Source organism: Vicugna pacos, chromosome 18 (genome assembly GCF_048564905.1).
Source record: "Vicugna pacos chromosome 18, VicPac4, whole genome shotgun sequence".
Lineage (NCBI taxonomy): Eukaryota > Metazoa > Chordata > Mammalia > Artiodactyla > Camelidae > Vicugna > Vicugna pacos.
Window position 1 is genome coordinate 46269288 of NC_133004.1, and position 21347 is coordinate 46290634.

The following is a 21347-nucleotide window of genomic DNA, read 5'->3' on the forward strand; positions in this document are numbered from 1 at the left end:
GCTTTTCCTCTAAGGTCAGGAAGGAAGCGTCTCTGCAATTTGGCATTATTCTGAAGTTTCCAGTCAGAGCAGTAAGACAAGAGAGATACGAACAAGGAGTCCAGTTTGAAAAGGAAGACACATAAAGCTCCCCTTATTTTCAGATGACATGATCCTGTATGTAGAAAGTCCTAAAGAATCCACAAAGCCTACTGGAACTAGCTAACAATTAAATTCAGTAAGGTCTTGGGATGAAAGATCAATGAACAAAACTCAGTTTTATTCCTCTGCATCAGCAACAAACAATCTGAAAATGAAATTAAGAAAATAATTCCATTCACAATAGCATCAAAAACTACTTAGGGATAAATTTAGCAAAGGAAATTTAATTCGCAAGACCTGCACACTGAAGACGACAACAAAAATGCTTAGAGAAGATAAAGATAATCTAACTTAAGGGAGAGACATTCCATGTTCATGGATTGATATTTCCAAATTGAGCTGTAAATTCAACAGAAACCCATCAAAATCTCAGCAAGCTTTTTTTTTTCTTTTTCTTTTTTTTTTTGGAAATTGCCAAGAGAAAGCAGATCTGGGTGCCAGCACTTGTGGGCTGTGAGCCTGGGCCAAATCTCTTCACCTCTGCGCCTCAGTCTCCCGCCTATGAAATGGGCACAGGGACCTCCCTCCCTGGCTTTGTGAGATGCCCAGTAGAGGTGGGGCTGCCACACGGGGCACAGGACCAGGCAGAGCGTGGATCATGGAGCCCACGCAGGCACCAAGCTCTGCGCTCCTGGGAGTCCTCCCGAGGCCAGGGTTGTGGCAGGTGGGCAGGAAAGGAGCCCAGGGTTCCATGTGGCAGAGGGGCTGTGCTCCAGGAGGCTGGGGCACCTTCCCTGCAGGGCTGAGGGTCGGAGAGCTGAGCCAGGCACCCAGGGGTCAGGCCCCTGCCCCTCCAAGCCTTGGATTCCCTCTGTAAGGTGGCAGCCAGAGCAGCCCGAAAGCTCTGACTGTGAAGCACTCCCAGCTTCATACTTCCTGCCACGCACCCTCCCATCTCCTCCCCCAAGGAAGGGGCTGTTCTCCTTGAATTTAGAATTTCCAGACATGTTTTCCACAAGAGCAAGGTGGGAGATAGAAGAAGTTCTGCCCTAAAAGGACCTTAATTCGGATCTGATGACCTCCTGGCTGGGCCACCCTGGGGGGGGGGCAAGGGGGAGCGCAGGTGCCACTGGGGATCCAGGCTTCCCCACAGCCCATCACCTTCTGCAGAGGCCAACACCGGAGGATGCTGGGGGCCCCTCCATCCCCACGATCAGGCCCCCCATGATGCAGCCCCTGCCTTCTGGCCCCAGTCCCCAGCCAGGGCAGCTGCAGTTCCACCGTCTAGACGCACAAGGCACCCCTGCACCACCTGGAAAGGGATCAGATCCTGGCCATCCTCCTCCCCCATGGCCAGTACCCTCCACCTTATCTGCTCTCCCAGGGCCCAGCTTCCAAAGGACCCCACAAGGGCACAGCCTCACCCCTGGACCTTGGCTCCAGGCTCTGTGCAGCGCCTGGCAGAGCAAAGGTGAGCCCACGATGGAGGGAATACCCCAGCCCAACTGGGAGGGAAGCTGTGGGGGGACTTGGGGAGGGGCGTCCCATCAAAACACACTGCCCCCAGGAGCCCTCCCCTCAACCCAGACCCCAGAGAGCAACAGCTTCATGGCCGCAGGGGACAGGCCAGACACACGTGCCTGCAGGAGCGTGAGCACGGGGCGCACGAGTGGACGTGCCACTGGACGCAGATGCAGGACACGGGACACTGTAGAGGGGCTGGCCACCCCTGGCCCTGCGGGCATGTCGGTATGCGCACGTGGAAGATGAGCTCGTGCCGCGCCTGCACTGGCGTGATGTGCGCTCTGCCGGCACACGTGTGTGTCAAGAGGCTGCACCTGTGTGCCCCAGAGTGGCCATGTGTCACACGGGGTGGGTGTGACAGCCACACGGCCTCAGGGTTCGGGTGCAGCTGCCCCAGCTGGGGTGTTGCCCGTCTCAGCCCTGACTTGTGTGGATAGAGCCGGGTGGCAACACTGGATTCCCGGGGAGTTGTTTTTCTAAAAAGCTGTCTCTGGCAAATCAGATCCAGCATGTCCTCGCTCTGCGGGGACACCATAATGAGGAGACCAAAATAAGCCCGCTGTCTGTCAGGCAGCAAGCGTCTCAGAGGCCGGAGTCTCGTCCCTGCCGGGTCTCTCCCCGAGGACGCCGGGCCTGGCCAGCTCCAAGCCCATGGTGGGGGCCCCCGGGAGCCCTTGGGGGCTCTACGTGCCCCCTCGTTTTATAACCTCAGTCCACTCTACTCGATTTGCGAAAAGAAATAAAATAAAAAGCCAACAACAAATTCATCTTACAGAACTTAGACCCGCAGACAGGAGCCTGAGACCTGAACACACCCCGTCAGACTCCATCCGGCCTGCTCCGGCCCCGAGAGGTGGAGGGGCCGTGCCCTGAGCAGGCAGGCGCGCGCGCGTACACACACACACACACACACACACACACACGCACACGCACACGCGCACACTAGGATCCGAGAAGTGTGTCTCTAAGAGGCGGCGGCCGCCCCGCTGCCTCTGGCACCCGGGCCGGCGCCAAATCCCCCCTGGTTCCCCAGCGGTCTGCTTTTGAGGGATGCCCTCCCTTGGAAAGACGTCTCCGAAATGCTGAGGGACGGCAGGGGAGCAGGATTTGCTTTACACAATCTTATTCTCTACACAAAAGCGTCCCCTGTTTCGTAACGGATATAAAATGGGAAAATGGGTTTTGCTTTACAGAATATTTTTTTCTATAAGAACACAGCTCCAGTTTTTAAAACAATGTTAAAACAGATGCTCCGTGCCCCTCCGTCTCCCCCTCGCCAGCTTCACCAGCCTACAGGGGCTGCCCCGTGGCTCCCAGGCGACACCAGAGCCTCTGAGCTGGAGGCTCATTCCCACGTGGGCCCCTGACACTCTTTTCTCCCCTCCAGCCAGGGGGACCTCTCTAACATGTAAGCCAACTGGGTCCCCCACCTGCTTAAACTTCCCAAAAGCTTCCCAAGGCAAAGAGAAAGCTCCAACTCTTCCTGAGAACCCGACCCCTCACGGAGCTCCATGGGCTCCGTCTCTGCCAGCCCTGCCCTCCTCTCACACACCAAGCGTGTCGCTACCTCGGGGCCTTTGCACCTGCTACCCTTTCCCCAGCTCCTTCCCAGCCTCTTTGCACAGTGGGGTGCGAAGGGACAGAGGAAGCAGCAGGGCCACGGGGCTGAGCGAGGGCCCCACAGGACAAAGCCAAAAGGCCCGGGGATTCTGCCAGCATCAGTGCAGCTCTGCCTATTACAGACCTTGTGTCAACAGCTCAGACTCCTCACGGCTGGCTGCCTACCCCAGCCCCTCCCTTGCAGAGGGGAAAGAAGCTCAGCGAGGGGAAGGGATCCACACACAAGCTGGGCCCCTGACCTAGGACCATGCACCCCGGCCCCTGACACCAGGGAGGGCCTGTGCTTTAGACCCATTTGACAGATGAGAGCACTGAGGCACAGGTGGAAAGGTGGCCCACCCCCAGTTCACATGGCCAGCTAGGGGCACAGCAGACCGGGCTACCTCTGACCTGCAGCTGGGCCCTTCCAGAAAGTTCTGCAGGGCTATCAGAGGTAGGGAAACCCTCAGTGGGGATGGCAGAGGCCCAGATACAATCTCAGGAAACCCATTCCAAGGGTCCCTGGCCCTCAGGCTTCCAGGGCAGCATGGGAACCCGTGGGGAGAGGGGTGGAGGAGCAGAGCTGGGGTCCACACTGCCGGCACTCCCAGGGCGCAGGCCCCTGGCCCCTCCCAGCAAGTCCCCGGGGCTCTGTCTACACAGCACAGGACCAGCGCATGCTCCTCCCTGTGTGCTCTGCCAACCTCCTCTCCACAGCGCCCACTGGGGGAGGGACGGTCCAGAAAGGCCCCTTCTAGACAGGGCTCTTGGCCCCCAATGGCTGGCCCAAGACACGTCCACCCCACGTGCCGGAGGCTCTCGGCATTCATTCAGCTGTTAGGAGTTGGGGAGTGAGAGGCTCCTGAGTTTGGTTCTGCGGAAAACAAAACCAGGACCCATGGGTAAAGGCCAGGGAGCCTCGGGCTGCCAATCTCCTCCTGGGATCCCCACGCCAAGGGAGGGCCCCACTGCTCCCCGAGGTGGGGGTGTAGACCCTGGGCCTCCCGTCACGCCGTCCACATCTCCAGTGCTGGGGGACAGCTCTCAACACAGCCTGGGCTCCGCACATGCTTAGAACCCAGCCAGCCCTCTTAAGGCAGCAGCCACCGGAGGGGGTGGCCAGCGGGGAAGTGTGCTCCTGGGGTGGGGTGATTAAAGGAGGGGCTGGGCCCAAGTGGAGCGGGAGACGGCAGGGATGGAGCGGGGCCCGCAGAGCGGGGGGGTGGGGGCAGTCCTCTGTGCGCCCACCCTCAAGAGGCTAGAGAGCCGTGGGCAGGGCCGCCAGGGCCCCAGCTGCCAGGAGAGGGTGCCCACAAGGCCCTTGCTCTCTCCCAGGTGGGGAGGGGGGCGCAGGGGACGGCACGTGGGAGCAGCGCTGGGCCAGATGATGCTGTCACTGCCACTGCCACTGCCCTGTCTGGGCCTCGGTTTCCCCGTTTGTTGGAGGAGCTGAACAGGAGGCTCCACCAAGTTCAACCCCCCCATACTGACAGCTGCTGGGTGGGCTGCCAGAGGTCCCCAGCTTACGCCCCCTCCTCATCCCCACTCCCTGGTAGGTCCACTTCTTGGCTCCTGCTGCTCCCGGCCTGGGGGCCGCCCTGTCCTCTCAGATCATTTAAATGTCAAGGGCCTGCCTGGCCCCTCCCCCAGGAACCCCCAGGCTTGGGGCAGAGCAGTCCCCCAAAGGAGCTGGGGCCCACCCACAGGGCAGGGAGCCCTGAGGGCAAGTCTGGTCATAAACTCTTGTCAGGACAGGGAGGGAGGTGTCCCAGCAGGGCGTCAGAGACTGGGGGTCTTCTGGCAGGAACAGCCTGAGTCCTGGCTGCATGGGTGGCGGTGGTGGTCAGGGGTCGGGGGCAGCGCTGTCACTGAGAGGCGGGGATGCAGGCATGGCCCAGTGCTCTCCAACCCCTCCCCTCCCCAGACACCGGGCCAGCCCCCAGGACTCAGTTTCCCTAAGGCTCTTCCTCAGCCCCCAGGGCCTGGAAAGGCCCACCGCTGACCCTCCTAACGGCCTCCGCAGCCCTCATCTGTTCTAGCTCGTCTCCAAGCCCGAGGCCAGCCTGGGCCTGGCCCCCAGAAGGATTCCAGCCTTGGCTTCACGCCTCTCCTGCCGTGTGACTTTGAGTGACCGGGACCCTGCTGAAAGATGGGGCTGGACAGACTGACCTCCCCTGGAAAGGACTGTGTGTGTACCCCGTGTGTCCCTGTGTACCGTCTGCCTCCCCACCCAAACACAAGCTCACCCTGCCAGGCCTCATCACCGTCTCACCTCCGGATCCCAGGCAGAGCACAGAGCAGACCCCTGATACGTCTGTTGAACAACCTTCTGGTTCTCCAGCTCAGATGGCCAGGAGGCTGGGTCCCAGGTGGTCTCTACAACCCCTTCCCTCCCCGGGTGAGGCTGGCAAAGCCAGGTCTCAACTGGCTTCTCTCTGGCAGGGAGGCCAGAGAGGGGGCCGAGTGTCCACAGCCACCACCCCACATACCCCACTTCTTGCTCACCCCCCGGGGCCACCCAGTGACGTAGGGTACCTGGCCGGGAAAGGAGGGGCGGGAGGCAGGGAGCAAGTGTCCCAGTAGCCGAGGCTGGCCTGCCCTGCTCAAATTACCAGACCTGGACCAATCCAGCAGTGGGCACAGGTGCCCCTCCAGCCCCCTCTGCCCCCACTCACTGTGCATCCTTGGACAGTCTCCCCATCTGTATAGTGGGTGCCCGGGTGGATGTGCCCAAGTCCCTTTGACATCAGGGCTCCAGCCCCCTGCGTGGGCCCCACTACCAGCCATCCCAACAGAGGCCCGCCCGAGCTGCCATTGGAAGAAATGGGATCCATTTTGACAGAAGACAAAAAGGGAAGGGCGATGGGGGGGGGGGACGCCGGAGAGATGACAAATGTATCCCATGTCCGCGGCAACGCCACCATCTGCTCCAGGTTCACGCCCGGAAATTTATGGCCGCGTCACCCGGCCCTGGAGATGTATCTCCTCTCCTGCCTGTCACTCAGTGGCATCTTCCATCCGGCACCCTCCCCCGTACGTATCGTACCCCACCCGCCCACGCTTCTACAGGGTCTGCCTGTTTGCTTCCTGCCGAGGCATACGAACACCCCCAGCCCATGCACCTCCGCTCATAAATTCCTCCCGCTGCTACACTGGCCTCAGAAACACGCGCCTCTGCTAATGGCATCTGGGCCTCTAAGCGGGGGTGCTGCAGGGTGGGGCTAGGGGCTCTGACCCAGGGGGTCCGAGGAGAAGAGTTTCCTGAGTGTCTGGAAAATCCCATTGAAAGCTAGAACCAGGGCACGTGTGTGTTTTCAAGACGCACACAGATGTGGGACCCAAGCAGACGCTCCCATCTCACTCCCCTGCGATCCAAGTCACTGACAAGTTTGGCCCCACTAATTTTCCTCTCTTAGAGCAGGCGATTCTGACAAGGAGACATTTAGATTCCAATTCCCAGGGCCTAAGAAGGGGCTGCTGGGTCTAAGATCTGGCCCTAGGCTCTCCTGGGGGCCTTGGCCATCTGTTTCTTGGGAGGGTGGGTAGGGAGTTGGGGAGCAGCAGCCTCTCCCCAGCTCAGATGTGGGGTGCCAGCTTCCAAAGGCACCCGGAATTCCCAGAGGGAGTCCCATGGGGGACGGTGGGGAAGGTGCTCACCACATCCCTTGCCAACTCCTCCCCCCCACAGGTTTGCCAGGCCTTGGGATAAGGTGCCTATCCCGGCTTTTCTGGCCGGGAACTGCCGGCCCTTGGCTTGCCATATCTTCCCCAAGGACTTGCAGGCAGCAAGCCACCCACCATAGCCCACACCACCCCCAGGCCGCACAGCTGCTGGGGAGAGGGCCTGAATCCCAACCTTCCAGACCCACAGACCCAACAGTCTTCTGCCCACCAGGGGGTGTTCAGCTCCCCCTCACTGCATGCCCAGGAAAGTGAGGTACCAAAGTGCTGGGGTCCTGGCTTGGCCTCAACCCCCACAAACCAGAGAGAAGGTAGGCGCTCCCCTCTGTCGCACGGGCCATCTGGAATTGGTCCCTCTATGTCTGGGTGTGTCTCCTCTTCTGATGAAGTGGGACACAAACCTGAGATGGAGTCTGTGTGTCTCCGCGACGCTCAACGCTCAATCAGGTGAAAGGTGCGAGGGCGCAGGAGGCCAGGGCTGGCTGGGCCGGGAAGTTGAGAGCATTTGCGGCTTCAAAGCAACATAAGCCCCCTCTGCTCCTTTCTTCCGGGGCCTCATCAGAGCCGGCCCCTGAGGGAGACCAGGGTGGAGGAGGGTGCCTTTCTATCTCCCCTTGCTCCGCAGGCTTCGCGAGCTCCTACCCAGGGCACCTAGGGTCTTAAGATGTGGTGAATGCTTTCAGCACAGTCCCTGGCCCAGGACAGGTGATGACAGGCAGATTCAGCTGCATCCAAGCGAGGGCTCCACGCTGCACACGTGGGAAGAGAAAATGCTCACACCTGAGGCTCTGCCAGAGGGTGCAAACCTGCCCTGACTCCCCCCCACCAAGCCTGAAGAGGCGGCCTCCCAGGGCCCGGCGGTGTGCCTTCCGTAAAGCACACATCATTGTACCCTCACTTCACAGATGTGGAAACTGAGGCTCTGAGAAGTTACCTGCCCCAAGGTCACACAGCTGATACCTGGAAGAGTCTGGTTTTGACGCCAGAGGCTGTCGGTCTGCGTTGGTGGGGGAAACACCTGCAGGGGGCCCCACCCTGAGAAGCAAGCAGGTGACCTGCGGATTTTACAGGCTGGAAGGGGGACCCCTGTCTTCAGAGGCAGGTTGGGGCAGCGAGACTCAGCACCCCTCCCCCAAGGGATGACGAGGAGAACGGGTCCGACGGGGGGGAGGGGTGGAGAAAATCGGCCAGGTTCAGAGCGAAGGCCCCGCCCCCACGCGGGGCTTCGGCTCCGGATCGCGGAAAGCGGCCCCTCCCCCGAGTGTGGCTGGACGGTCCCGGTGCCAAATGGCGAGGCGCGCAACGTCGGGAGGGAGGGCAGACGAGGCGGGCACGGATCGGGGTGAGGGACCCTGGACTGAAGAGATTTCGGGGAAGGACAAGGGCCGCGCTGGGTCGACCGCAGGAAGTAGCAGCCCCAGGCGGAGGGTGGGATGCGGACCGCCAAAGGAACCGACGCTGGGAGAGCGGTGCTGGGGAACAGGGCAGGTCCCGGAGAGAAGTCGTTGTGCGAGGGGCAGGGGCGACCCGGGGGGAGGGTGCGGGACCCCGACCCAGGACCTCGCTCAGCCCGGCTGAGCCGAGCGCCCGCTCCGCCGCCGCCGCCAAGTTCCTCCAACTTTGCCCGCTGCGCTGGGAGGGCGCAGCGGGCACGGGGCGCCCGAGGGGCCGGGGGCGCAGGGAGAGAGCGCGGGGGCGCGAGGTGCGGAGCCCACCGCGCCAGCCCGGGCAGCGGCTGGACTCCCGCGCCCCCAGGCTCGGCCCCGGCCCCGCTTGGACTCGGGCTCCGCCGGCTCCGCGCTTACCTGCTCGCCCGGCCGCCGTTCCGGGGCTGCGCCCGCCGCCGCCGCCGTCCTTCAAGCTCTAACTTCGCTCCGGGGATTGAAATTCCTCCCCAGCTTCGCCCATCGATCCGCGCGCCGCCCCGCCCCTCGCCTCGCGGGCAGGGGGGCTGGATCGCGCGCGCCTCCCCTGCGCGCTCCCCCCGCCCTGCGCGCTCCTTCCCACCCCCTTCTTCCTCCCGGCTCGAGTCCGGCTTGGAGTCTCGCGTCCTCACCCCCCTCTCCAGAACCCCTCCGCTCGCCTGGCCTCCTCGCCGCCTTGCTCCTTCCCTCCGGCAGCCCAGAGGAGGGGGAAGGGGAGGGCAGCGGGAGGGGGAGGCACTAGAAAGCGCAGGAGGGTTTCCTCTGGCCCCTCTCCTGCCCTTCCACCCACATCCCAGTGGGGGCGGGGGCGGCACTCCGGGTGGGGGAGCGCGCAGCAGCTGTGGCCTGGAAGAGCCCCCCAGACCCCCTCCACTTTCAGCAAAGCCCAGGCGTTCTTAGGACCCGGGTCAGCCGGTCAGTTCGGCCCACCTCAAAAAAGGCAGGGATCCGGCGGCAGAGGACTGGGGGTACGGGGAGCAGGACAGACAGGGCTGGCACCCTCTCCCTAGCCCCGGCCCCCTTCCTTCCCCCACTCACCCCAACCTCTGGGAAGACTCCAGGGGTCTCTCGCACACTCTTCCCGCTTAGTTTGACCCTCATAACCTGCGTGCGCGGAAGCCCCCCTTTGCGCAAGTTACAGGCGACGAAACTGTCCAGAGAGGCCCAGAGGCTTGCCCACCACCACACAGCCCGTCCGAAGCAGAGCCCCAAGGGCAACCTCGACCTCAGGACCGAGCCTCCCGACCCCTCCGGACTTCCTGCTCGGGCCGGGCAGGCCCCAGCAGTGCCTCGGCCAGCCCGGGTGGGCGGCCTGGCCGGCGTCTCAGGGCCCGCTCGTGTCCCCATGCAGCCTGGCCCATCCCCGCTGGCGCCCGCGCCCCCTCCCCGCTTCCTGTCCCCCGCCCGCCTCTGATTCCCGGCCTCAGTACCCCCGGCACGCTCTCCGCTCCCCGCCAGCAGCTGGGCAATTCACCGAGCATACAAAAGAGTTGACTCAATTCAAAGGCAGCAAATCAAGATAAATCCTATAGTGTGTGGGGACGGGAGAGCGAATGTGAATGAACGCCCACAGCACAAGCGACTCCCATAGGGACTGGCAAGTCCCCCTCCCCCAGCACCACCTGGGCACCGAAGGTCTGCCAGGAAGTGGGGAGTGGGCTCCAAGCCGCCCTTCCCCAGCCAGGTGGGAATTTAGGAATTTAGGGCTTTGTGGCTCCCTCCTGCCTGTCAGGTGGGGCTCCTTTGAGGGTGGGTGCAGAGCCATAAAGGGGGTGCTAGGACCAAAGCCAGTGTGCCCCCGTGGTCACAGACAAGTGCTGGCGGGGCAGTATGTCCTGAAAACTGTCACAGCTCCAGGGGGCAGGGTGAGGCAGACAGAAGGCATTTGGGCCACGTGGGGCATCTGAACCTTTCTCCTTGGGCTGCCCCTACCTGGACCCTTGTCCCAGCGGCCACATGCAGGGCAAGGGCAGGCCCTCGGTCATCACCAGATAAATATTACAAGCCTCAGATGTGCCAGGCCTGGGGACCAGGGAACAGAGCAAGTGGTGAGAGGTTGCCCCCTCCTCCCTGCAAAGAGGCCTCTTCAGCTGAGGCTGGGACTGGGGAGAAACTGGTCCTCCCCCAGAGGCGACCCTGGACTCTCTTGGAAGGTCTGAGAAGGCAACCTTCCAGCCTCTGGCCTCACCAGCCCTGAGCGGGGAATGCATGTGAGGGGCCCAAGGCTCCTGTGCATCCTTTCCTAGGCAAGCCCCTGCCAGAGGTGACTCACTCCTCTTTCTGGCTGGTTCCCCCAGGCCCACTCTGGCCAAGCAGCTCCGGCTCAGGAAGGATCGGGTTGACTTGTGATGGGCCACTCTGGTGTGCCAGGGACGGTGCGAGGGCCTGCTCCTACTATTCCCCAGGTACAGGGGCTGTGAGCCCATTTCTCCCCGAGCAAGCCAAGGCCGGAGGCCTCAGAGAGCCCTTGGCCCACACTGCCATGCTCCCCGCGTCCCCCTACCCCCCAGCCTGTATAACGCTGCCCAGAGTCAGGTCTCTGCCCTGGGGCTCACAGGCCAACTGGAGAGGTGGGAAGGGTCCTGGCACGGGGTGGGGTGGGGAGGATCCCAGAGGCATGGGGCGCAGAGAGCAAATGACAGCGTTGAGGGCACAGGGGATGGGAAGTGGACCGAAGGCCAGGCTCGGGGTCCTCGCCACTGAGCCCCCAACCCCAAGCGGAAGCTGCGCAGTGGGGCTGCGACCTCATCTCCTGAGGCTCGGCTGGGTCGCCCCTCCCCCGTGGCCGCGCCGCCTGGCGGCCTGCGTGGAAGTCATTAATTCTGCTAGAGATGCCGGCGCCGCCGCGAGGACGTCTGTCAGGGACCCAGTACTGCGCTCCACGCCCCCTGCCCCACCCCCAGACCCAGAGCCAGGGAAAGGATGCGGCTCCCAGCTCACCAAGGCTCTGGGACCACTGGAGCACAGCGCCCGAGCTCTGGAGGCCCTCGGGGTCCCGGAGTTGACGGAGGGGGCGGGGCCGGAGGCCAGCCCTTGGGACAAAGACCCCCGAGCTGCCTGGGGGCTGGGTTCTGCAGACCGGGAAACGGGAACAAGTACCCGGTAGCCCCCGTCCCCCAAATCCTCAAATCCACTCAAGCTCGGATCTGAGTGTGGGGTGCATGAGGTGGTGGGAGCAAACGGAAACCTCCGGGGCCTTGGGGGGTTGCACGAAGGCGATGCTGGAAGAGGGAGCCACCAGGGCACTGCCTCCTCCCTGCACGCGCGGCTGTATCTACACCCCAAAATCCTCTCAGGAGCTTCGTGCTCCCCTCTACTCTCCATTACCTGTAGGCGGCCCATAAGCGACCACCGCACTACCCCCGCCGTTCAGACCCGGTGGCGACTCGCGCGCGGGTTGGGTGAATGGGCTGCGCGTCCGTGTGAGATTGGAAGGAAATTCCCGCTCACAGCCGGCAGTCTGGCCCCAGGGACCCCACTCCCACCCAGGGAGGAGGACTCGGCTGGGGACTGTGCTGGAATCCCGCTGGCCTCGGCAGCCACAGGCCACACCGCACAGTTTGAGAAGAGAAAAAGTTGGGGGGCGACACCCAGAGACCTGAGAGGAAAGAGTGGACGAGGAGCAGGGGGCGTGGAAGGAGGGGCGACAGGATGAAGATCATGAGAGCTGGGGAGGGGGCCGGCTCCGGGCCTGGGGTCGCGCCACACCCCACAGCCAAGCCCAGCTTCCCGGGCAGAGAGGTTCGGGTCACAGGCGCCTATTAATAGCCTGGAGCCCGGCCCTTCCCGCGAGCTTGGCAGCAGCGGGCAGAGCCAGGCGGCCAGATTGGGGGGGGGGCTGTAACACCCCCTCCAAGGGCTCCAGCAGAGCAGGGCAGAGCAGTGCTCACCCCCCACCTCCCCACCACCGCTGTACGAAGGCTAGACCCCCATAGTCCACTCCCTGCCCACGCTGGACTACAAGATAGGGTACCAGATGGGGGGCTGTCTCCCCGTCAGCTTGGGGCGCGAGGCTACCACTGTTCACTCACAGGCAGGACCACCGCCTCCCACTCTCCCTGCCTATTCCGCCCTTCGTGCTCACAGCGCTCAGGAAAGTTTCGGGGTCCCCGCGGCGCCGCCTAGCCCAAGGGGTCCGGAGTCCCGGGCCTTCGGGCCGCGGCGTAGGGGAGGGAAGTTTGTCCGGCCGGAGCTCGGCGACTGCTAACTTCGGGTGCGCCCGCCTCGGAACCCGAGGTGGGGGGAGGCGCCCAGGAACCGCGAACCCAACGCGCCACAGCCAAAGCCCTACGGGCGGAGGGGCTCAGCCCTGGCGTGGACGCTCAGGGCAGGGCGCGGGGACTGGAGCGGCCCCGGGACTGGAGCCGCCCGGGCTGTGCGAGCCGCTGGGACCTCGCGCCCGCCCCCACCGCCCGGGAGAGCATCTTCCCTACCTCCCCAGGGGCGGGGACCCGCTGGCCGCGCAGCTGCGGTAGAGGAGACCCCCGCCCCTCAGCCCCCGCGCAGCCCCCTCCCCCACAAGCCCCTTCCTACCTGGGCCGGAGTGCGGGCCCGGGCTGGAAGCACGGTCACGGGCGAGCGGAGCGCGCGCGCCCAGGTCCCCGGAGAGCGGCGGCGGCGGCGGCGGCTTCCCCTCCTTTCTCCTGCTCTTCCTCCTCCGGCCTCGCTGGCTCCAGACAGATCTCCTCCCCCTCGCGCCCTGCCCGCCCCTCCCGGAGCCCGCCGGGCTGGGCTCGGCCTGCGACGGGGAGCGGAGCGGAGCCGCTGGGAGCCGGGCTGCGGCGCTCACTGCGTCAAGCGCGGGGCGAACGCGGGGCGGCGGCGGGGACCGCGCGCTGTGAGCCCAGGGCCGGCCGGGCAGGCGGGGGAGCGGCGGCTCGGGCTCCGGCTCCGGCTCCGGCGCGGGCGCGGTGGCGGCGGCCGCGGCCGCGCCGAGGTTGTAGCACATTCTTTCTGAGCGTGATCGAAGGTTTCGTGTAGGAGCCAGAGCGGGGAGGGCTGGAGGAGGGGCGGGGGAGGCGGGCGGGGGCGGCCGGAGGGGCGGGCGGCAGTGTCGCTCCCGCACGTCGGTGGACTGGGGGTGTCCGGAGGGTGACGAGGGAGGGGAAGTTGGAACATGCTGTGGGGGCGGCTTGGGGAGCCCAGAGGCATCCTAGCCCCCTCCTTCTGGTTCGCCCTGCGCGTCCCTGCCCCCGCCCCAGGCCACTGTTCGAGCAGAAGCCCCCAAAGATCTAGGAGTCGGGACACTTGGTGGCATTGGGAGGTGCGAACCTGGGGCGGGGATGTGCACGCGCGTGCGGGCATGGCCGTGTGCACACACACCCGAGGAACCGTGTGAAAGTTGACCCGAAGTCAGACCCTGTGTGGGAGCGCGCGTCCGCGAGTGCAATTGCAAAGCCCGCAGGGGCGCGCGTTTCCGGGATGGGGAGGGCCCGGCACGTGCGGGGGTGGGGGCGAAAGGGTGGTCGCATCCTCAAGGACTTGCTCTCCTCCGGATCGTTGACCCCCAACTAACACATCCATTGCTCCCCCGCCCCGGCTTTCAGCTGGGGGTAGTGGAGGAGGCGGGTGAGATCAGCCAGGTTCCTTCTGATTCTCGGAAGGTTCGATTTAGCGGATTTTCCTCCGACCGATCCCCCTTCCCCTTCATTCGCCTTCCGAATCTCTGGGTGTTCGAAGTCGCTCGGTCGGCCTTTAGACTGGGTTGTAGATCCGCAGCCCCCTCGTCGCCCCGAGCCCGCACCCAGCGGCCACACCGCCTCCCGGGGCGGCTCCCACTTCCCACCGCTGCTGCCCAGCCTGCGGCTTGCGCGTTGGGTGAAAATTCCAAACCAGGCTCAAGAGCGCCCCCGCCCGGCACGGCGTGGGCGCCGCTTCCCAAGCGGCCGAGCTGGAGCTGCGGAGCCAAGACCCCCGCGGGCGCGGGAAGCGACCCTCCGGACGCCGTCCTCTGCGCTGCGCCCCTGCCCGGCGTCGTGCCCCGACCTGCGAAGGGAGAGAGAGGCGGCAGGATCGACCTGTGCGCCGGCAAGCGCGCGCTGCAAAAGGGAGGGGGCGACTGGAGGGTGAGGGGCGCCTCTCCCGGAGGAGGCCCCAGGACCGGCGGGAGGCAGCGAGCAGTGGGCCAAAGGCTGATGCGGCGGAGACGGAGGATGGGCGCACGGGGCTGTGGTTCAGGGTCCGGTCTAGCGGCCTGTCCGCAGCCCGTAACTCCGTCCAGCCTGCGGCGCCAGCTGCCCGCCCTCCAGCTCCTCCCAACGCCACCCCGCGCCTCCGCCAGATGTCCCTGCAGGAGAGCCGAGACCCCAGAGGGGGCCAGGGTAGAGGATGTGCCACCACCTTTCGCCTGGACTCTTGCACCCGGAGGATGATGGTCAAGGACGGGGGCCCTGTCTTCGGGCTGTTCCGTCCTTGGGTCCATGAGCAGGGGCACTCAGACTTCCTGGGAACAGGAGGTGGGGGCAGCGGCTGGCCTTGAGGGTCTCTCTTGCCTACATCCCTAATGGAGGTGCCCTGCCTCTCTGCAGGCTAGGCCGGCACGCCACCCCTGTTCCCACCTTCTCTCTCCCCAACTGGCCACGGCCTTGCAAGTCCCTGGCCTGGTTCCCTGAGAGGGGCTCTCCTGCCGCATATCGAGGCCTTTCCGGCTCCAGCTCCTTGAGCTGTTGAAATATGTCCTTGTTTGTTCTGTGAGGGCACAGCCTGGCTGCCAGAAAGGCTGGACACCCCTCAAGCTGGGAATGGGAGACCCCAGGGCAGACCTGGAGGGAGGAGGCGGAGGAAGGCCGGTCTTCTCTGGGCTAAATAAAGCCAAAGCTCTCTCTCCCTGGTGTGTCTGCTGCGAGGCAAGATCTTGCTCTCCCCTCCCCCCCCAGGCTCCCATCTCCTCCTGCAAACCCCCACGCAGCCTGTTGTAGACACACACATTACACCCACACACTGTATGTCTACACACAGCCCTAATCTCACCCCACCTGCCCATCCCCCCACACTGAGTTATCTGGGCAGGAACACGGAATATTCCTCCCACCCTCACTGAAGCCTGGCTACACCAATTAGCTGGTATAGCCAGTTAGTTGTAAGGGCATCCTGTTCCAAACACCTCAAATCAAATGCACTCCAAGCCCACACCTAGCCGTCTCTCTCACACGCACACGTGCACACCCATATGGAATTTTAACAGTTACCTCCATGTGTCAAAGCATGTGCTTGCTGCTTGCATCAATTCAATTCATCCTCACAGCCACCCCAGAAATGAGTCCTATTAACATCTCCCACCTCACAGGGAGACCAGGACTCTCACTCCACAGGAACTGGGGCTGCAAGATCCTTGTTTTTATCATAACAAACCACCACCATATCAGGACTCACCCCAGAGCTGTTTGCGGAGAGGCAAGCTGGGCAGTGAGCTGCTCAGGCCTGGGGCTGCAGGGCTGCCCCCTCGCCCAGCTGCCTATGCCCCAGATACCCTGGGACCCCCAGCCAAGTACTATCCACATCGGCTCTTCCAGACTGCGACCTCAGGGGAGCAGGACAGTCTGACTCACGTCTGAATCCCTGCTCTTCCCACTGGACCAGCACGGAAGCGGTTGCCCAGCGCAGTTTCCAAATAAATGAGGACTCTCACGTGTCTCTGCACCCCGTGCTGGCTCCTCTCTCCTCTAAGGATGGCCTGGTTGGCAGTGACTGACCCAGGCAGGTAACCTGAGGGTGCACATGGAAAGAGGAAAGGACACAAGTGGCTGGGATTAATGTGGGGGAGAAGAGCCTGAGAGATGGTACCCAGAGAAAAATGGAGACAGTCTCTTCCTGTGCCCAGAACTTCATAGTAACAACAAACACCAAAAAACCCCAAAGCCATAAAAATTTATACCCCATGCAAAGTGTCAATGTCTCATATGTAAAGAGCTCTTACAAATCAATAAAAAAATACCCAAGGAGGTGGGGTAGGCAGAGAGCAGAAAAGGAAATAAAAACACATCTACAAAAAAGTGCCAGTCTCACCCTGCACAACAGAAACGCAAATTAAAACCACTCTGAGAGGTGGTATTTTTGTTCATCAGATAGGCAAAGAGTAAAACTTAATGACCCACCGCGTTGCAATGGTGTGGGAAGCAGACAGTCTTGGAACCTCTGAAACAATGCCCAAATTCCAAATACATGTACCCTTTGGCCCAGCATTTACTTCTAGGAATCTGTCCTCCAGAGACTGCTCGCAAATGTGAAAAATGATATATCACCGCATACAAGGTTATTCACTGGAGTACTCTGTGTAACAGCAGCAGATTGGGAGCGCCCTAAGTGCCAGCCGGCGGCGGCGCGCCGGGAGGCCTGCGGTGCGTCCTCACAGACGTGCGTGCTGCCAGGTGAGCGCAGACTGCTCTGAGTCCGTCTCCAAGGATGGTCTGTAGGGGAAAAAAACAAGGAGCAGAACACTGCATGTAGTACTTTTTCTCCTTGCATCTGTGCACCAAAAGGGTACAGCGAGATGACGTTTTATTTGCTATTATGTGCAAACCTGTAGGCAAATTGGAGAGCTGGGGAACACAGAGAAGGCAGAGAGGAGGGACTTACTTAAAGATATGTTTTCACGTATTATGTATTGACAGTGAAATACACCCTTCTTAAGGGTACAGGTCTGTGAGTTGACAGACGTATACATCTGTGGAACCACCACCCTAGTCAAGATAATGCACATCTCCATTGCCCCAGAAAGGAGACCTTCCACTGTGTACCCACATCTGCCATTTGAATGTCGTACAATGTGCATACGTTTCCTTTTGTAATAAATTTGCACACAGAAGTTACAATGAAAAATTGTTCCGTATCTGTCATCTCCTCTGGTCCCCACGGGACCCAGCAAGGCAGGTCTCTCAGCCCCCTTGTTCACATCAGACTGGGCTTCGCGGGCGACACTTTTGACTGCGGAATCCCCAGAGAGCCGAGCCATGACTTGAACTCAAGGCTACCTTTTGTTTTAACAGCTTTATTGAGGTCAGATTTGTATACCATACAATTCACCCATTTCAAGTGGACAGTACAGTGATTTTTAGTATATCCACAGAGTTGTGTGACCAACACCACGAATTTAGAACATTTTCACCCCAAAAGGAAACCCCAGTAGCCGTTAGCAATCACCCCCCATTCTCCACCACCACCCCGTACTCTAGGCAACACTAACCCACTTTCTCTCTGTATGGATTTGACACTTGGGATATTTTAAATCAGTGGAATCACTGGCTTCGGGGTCTTTTGTGACTGGCTTATTTTGCTCAGCTCTATGGTTTTTGAGTTTTTGGTTTTTTGGTTTTGTTTTGTTTTGTTTGTTTTAAACATTGTCCTGAGAGGGCCTTGGTGAAACAAGAGCTTTAGATTATTTATTTTTCTTGGAGGGGGATACTGAGGGGGCTGGATCCAGGACCTCCCGTGCGTAAGCATGAGCTCTACCGCTCGGGCTGCGCCCTCCCCCGAGCGCTGTGCTTCTGAGAGCGGGGATCACTGCTCGTTCCTGCTAACTGTCTAATAACATTCCTTTGTGCGGGTGGCTCGCACTCATTGTCCACTCACCCGTTGATGGACATCTGGGTTGCTTCCACTTTGGGGAAACAGGCGTTTTCACGTGAACACGCGCTTTCATTTCTTCTGGGTACGCACCTAGGACTGGAGTTGCTGGCTCACATGGTAACCCCACGGTCAACATTTTAAAAGAATTCCCAGCCTGTTTCCAGAGTGGGTACATTCCACATTCCACGGTGGCCTGAGCTTCTCTCCCTCTGGGTCCTCGCCAACACTTGTTTCCAGCTGTCTGTCTGATTCTAGCCATCCCGGGGGCAGCAGTGGTCCTCACTGTGGTTTTGGTTTGCATTTCCCAGTGGCTAAAAATGTTGAGCGTCGTTCCATGAGCTTCCTGCGCGTTTGAGTGTCTTCTCTGGAGATATGTTTATTCAGATCCTTTGTGCATTTTTAAATCGGGCTATTTATCTTTTCATTATTGAGTTGTAAGCATTCTTTGTATATTCTAGACACAAGTTCCTAATTAGGTTTATAATTTGCAAATATTTTCTCCCGTTCTGTGTGTTGTTTTTTCACTTTCTTGTTGGAATTGTTTGCAGCACAAAAGTTCTCAACGTCGACGAATTCCCATTTTCCCTTTGTGTTGCTTCTGCTTTTGATGTCCCTGCGAAGCCTTCGCCTGAGGTGCAGGTGTACTCCTCTGCTTCCCTCTAGGAGTTTTATAGTTTCAGCTTTTATATTTAGGTCTTTGATCCATTGAGTTCACTTTTCATACGGCATGAAATAGGGGTCCAGTTTCATTCTTTGGCGTGTGTTGTCGGGCCCGAGCGGTCCCAGCACCACTGGTGGAAAAGACCGTTCTTTCTCCACTCACTGGTCTTGGCTCCCTTGTGTAGAAAAAGTGACCACGGTGGGAGGGCGCAGCTCAGCGGTAGAGAGCACGCTCAGCATGCACGCGGTCCTGGGTTCAACCCCAGCACCTCCACTGACAAATGACAATAAAGTGACCCTCAGGGCGTGGGCTTGCTTCTGCAGCCTCCGTCCTACCCCACCAGTGTATGCCCCGTCCTTCTGCGGACCTCTCTGCCTCGATGGCTGTAGGAGGTTTGACAGTGGAACTGTGTGACCCTCTGCTTGGTTCTCTTTCTTAGGGGGGAGGGTAACTAGGCTTATTTATTTGTTTATTTTAATGGAGGTGCTGGGGATTGAACCCAGGACCTCGTGCATGCTGAGCATGCTCTCTACCGCTGAGCTGCGCCCTCCCCCGCTGCTCTGTGCTTCCTCAAGATTGTTTTGGCGCTTCTGGCCCCTTTCTGTTGAACCCAGTGCCGACCCCGGCTGCCCCTCGGCCCCCCGGAGCGCCTGCAGCTCACGTGGCAGCCCTGACAACCCAGCGTTACCAACAGCGGGATGCTGCCAACAAGGGCACACTCTTGAAGCACCTGCTGTGCACCTGTGCCTACTGTGTGTAAGCACTCGGTCTTTGTTAATTCTTTCACGCCTCGGGGGTTGATACCAGCACCACGCCCACTTTCCAGTGAGGCCACTGAGGCACCAGGAGGCTGAGAAACTAGTCCAAGGTCACAGGGTCAGTAAACTGCTGCCACGGTCCAGCCGCTTGTCTACAGCATCAGAAATTGTTTTCCACATTTAATCTTGAAATTTTTCATACATACAGAAGAATCAAAATAATCTGATAGCGAACACCCAAATACCTAGCACGTGGACTCCATGACTGACATCTTGCTATGGGTGCCTTATCCCCTCTCTCCAGCCCTGCATCAGTCAGCCACCTTCCAAGTAAGCTGCAGGCGTCCAGCCCCTTCACCCCTGCGAAGGCAGCGCGCACAGCACGAGCTAGAGGTCAGTGCCTGTGATGGGTCTGAAATTCCCTTGAGTTAAACTGATACACAGTGAGATGTAGAACTGTGGGGGGAGGCATCTAATGCCGGGACGGGCGGCATTTCTGCAGCCCAAACCCCTGCTGAGATACAGGACATTCATTCTGTTTGTCCCCGCAGTGCCCCGGCCCTCCCAGAGGCCACCCTGGTTCTGACTTTTCCACCGGAGGTTGGTTCACTCTGTTCCGAGTCTCATGGACTTGGGATCGCAGAGTGTGTCCTCCCCGCGTCTGGTTCCTTCCACCCGGCACGGGCTTTCTGAGTTCGTGCCTGGTCCTGTGTGTGTCTGTTGGCTGCTCTGTTTTGCTAAGTGGCACTGAGTCCTCCAGCGCACCACTGCCCTCTCCACGCCCTCCTGGGGGTGGGCACACCCGTTCTGCACCACTGCTAGCCCCATTTCTCAGTCTGAGGAAGGCAGAGAGCCTTTCCCAGTGGGCACCACATTGCTCCCCCACAGCTTCCGCTCTGGCCCCTGCACCTGCCCACCTGTGTGACCTCTGTTCACACCTGCCTTCCCCACCCACCTGCTCCTCGGGGCTGTCTTTTCAGCTGCACAAGCTTCAGAGGAAACTGGAGGTGGTGTTGCCTCCTCGGAAGCCAGAGGCTGCAGGAATGCGCATCTTCGTCGGCATCGTGCACCTGGGATAGACCACATGAAGCGACGTTAGGTGGAGAAATCAACAGGTTAGAAATTGCATAGTAAATTCAATCCCAATTCTGCGAAGAAAAAGTACATGTGTGTAAAAGGAAGACCTGACAATGATGTTGCTTTTTTGTTCTTTTTTTTTTTTTCCGGAATTGTCCACCTTGACCATCAGATATGTGGATTGTGATGGTGAGGGTGTCCTGGCCCATGAGCCCCTCAGAGATCCTGAGCTAGCAGATCTGTGTCCCTGACAGACGCCCGGCGCCCGGCCAGGGCCACCATCAGTGACCAACCATGTTTGCAGATGGGATGAGGGCAGGAAGAACAGACGGACAGACAGATGGAAGGGGCCTCACACCTGCGTCGGGTCCACAGAGCTTCCATGTTCCGGGAACTGAGGGGCCGCCTCTCCCGGGGCTGCAGAGGTGGGGCTGGGAAAGCCGCCTCCTCACGGCCTGAAAGGGGGTGTGCCCCCTCCTGCTCTGAAGGCTGGGGTTACCCTCCCAAAGTGTGAGCAGCGGGGGGCCCGCCGCCCCAGACCCATTCACTTGTTCCCCTGGGATTTGTCCCACTGCTAACTAAAGGACTCAAACAGGCCTTGGTCAGAAAAGGACAGAGATGGCCGTTGTAAGCTTTGAAGCAGACAGAGAGATACTGTACTTCATGAAAATGTTTTCAACCACCAGGATTCCCTTCTTGGAGGGAAAGATCGAGGACAAGGATGGCAGAGAATGGTGGTGGGCTACCATTGCCCTGTGGCCCCGTGGGGTCCCCAGGGCCTCCAGAGGCCCCGAGATGGAGGGGTTGTCAGGGCTACACGTGGCCATGGCCTTGAACTACAGTGCACCCCGGCTGAGAGAGGCTCCTGTCCTTCCCAGCGTCTCGTGTGAGCCCCTCGGGGGCAGGACCGGTCTGATCGCTGTCACTGGGCATAGCGGGTGCTCACAGTAGGCACTTTGGAACTGAGCCACGGATGTG

At 60.7% G+C, this 21347-nt stretch overlaps 1 protein-coding gene across 2 annotated transcripts in view; it reads right to left on the reverse strand.

Moving 5' to 3' along the window:
* Positions 1-12972, reverse strand: part of ELFN1 (extracellular leucine rich repeat and fibronectin type III domain containing 1) — a 62174-nt gene extending 49202 nt beyond the window's left edge. For both annotated transcript variants that reach the window (XM_072943452.1, XM_072943451.1), the window contains exon 1: positions 12843-12972. The gene's annotated coding sequence lies outside the window, so the exon portion shown is untranslated. The remainder of the gene's footprint in view (positions 1-12842) is intronic.
* Positions 12973-21347: the final 8375 nt, after the last annotated feature.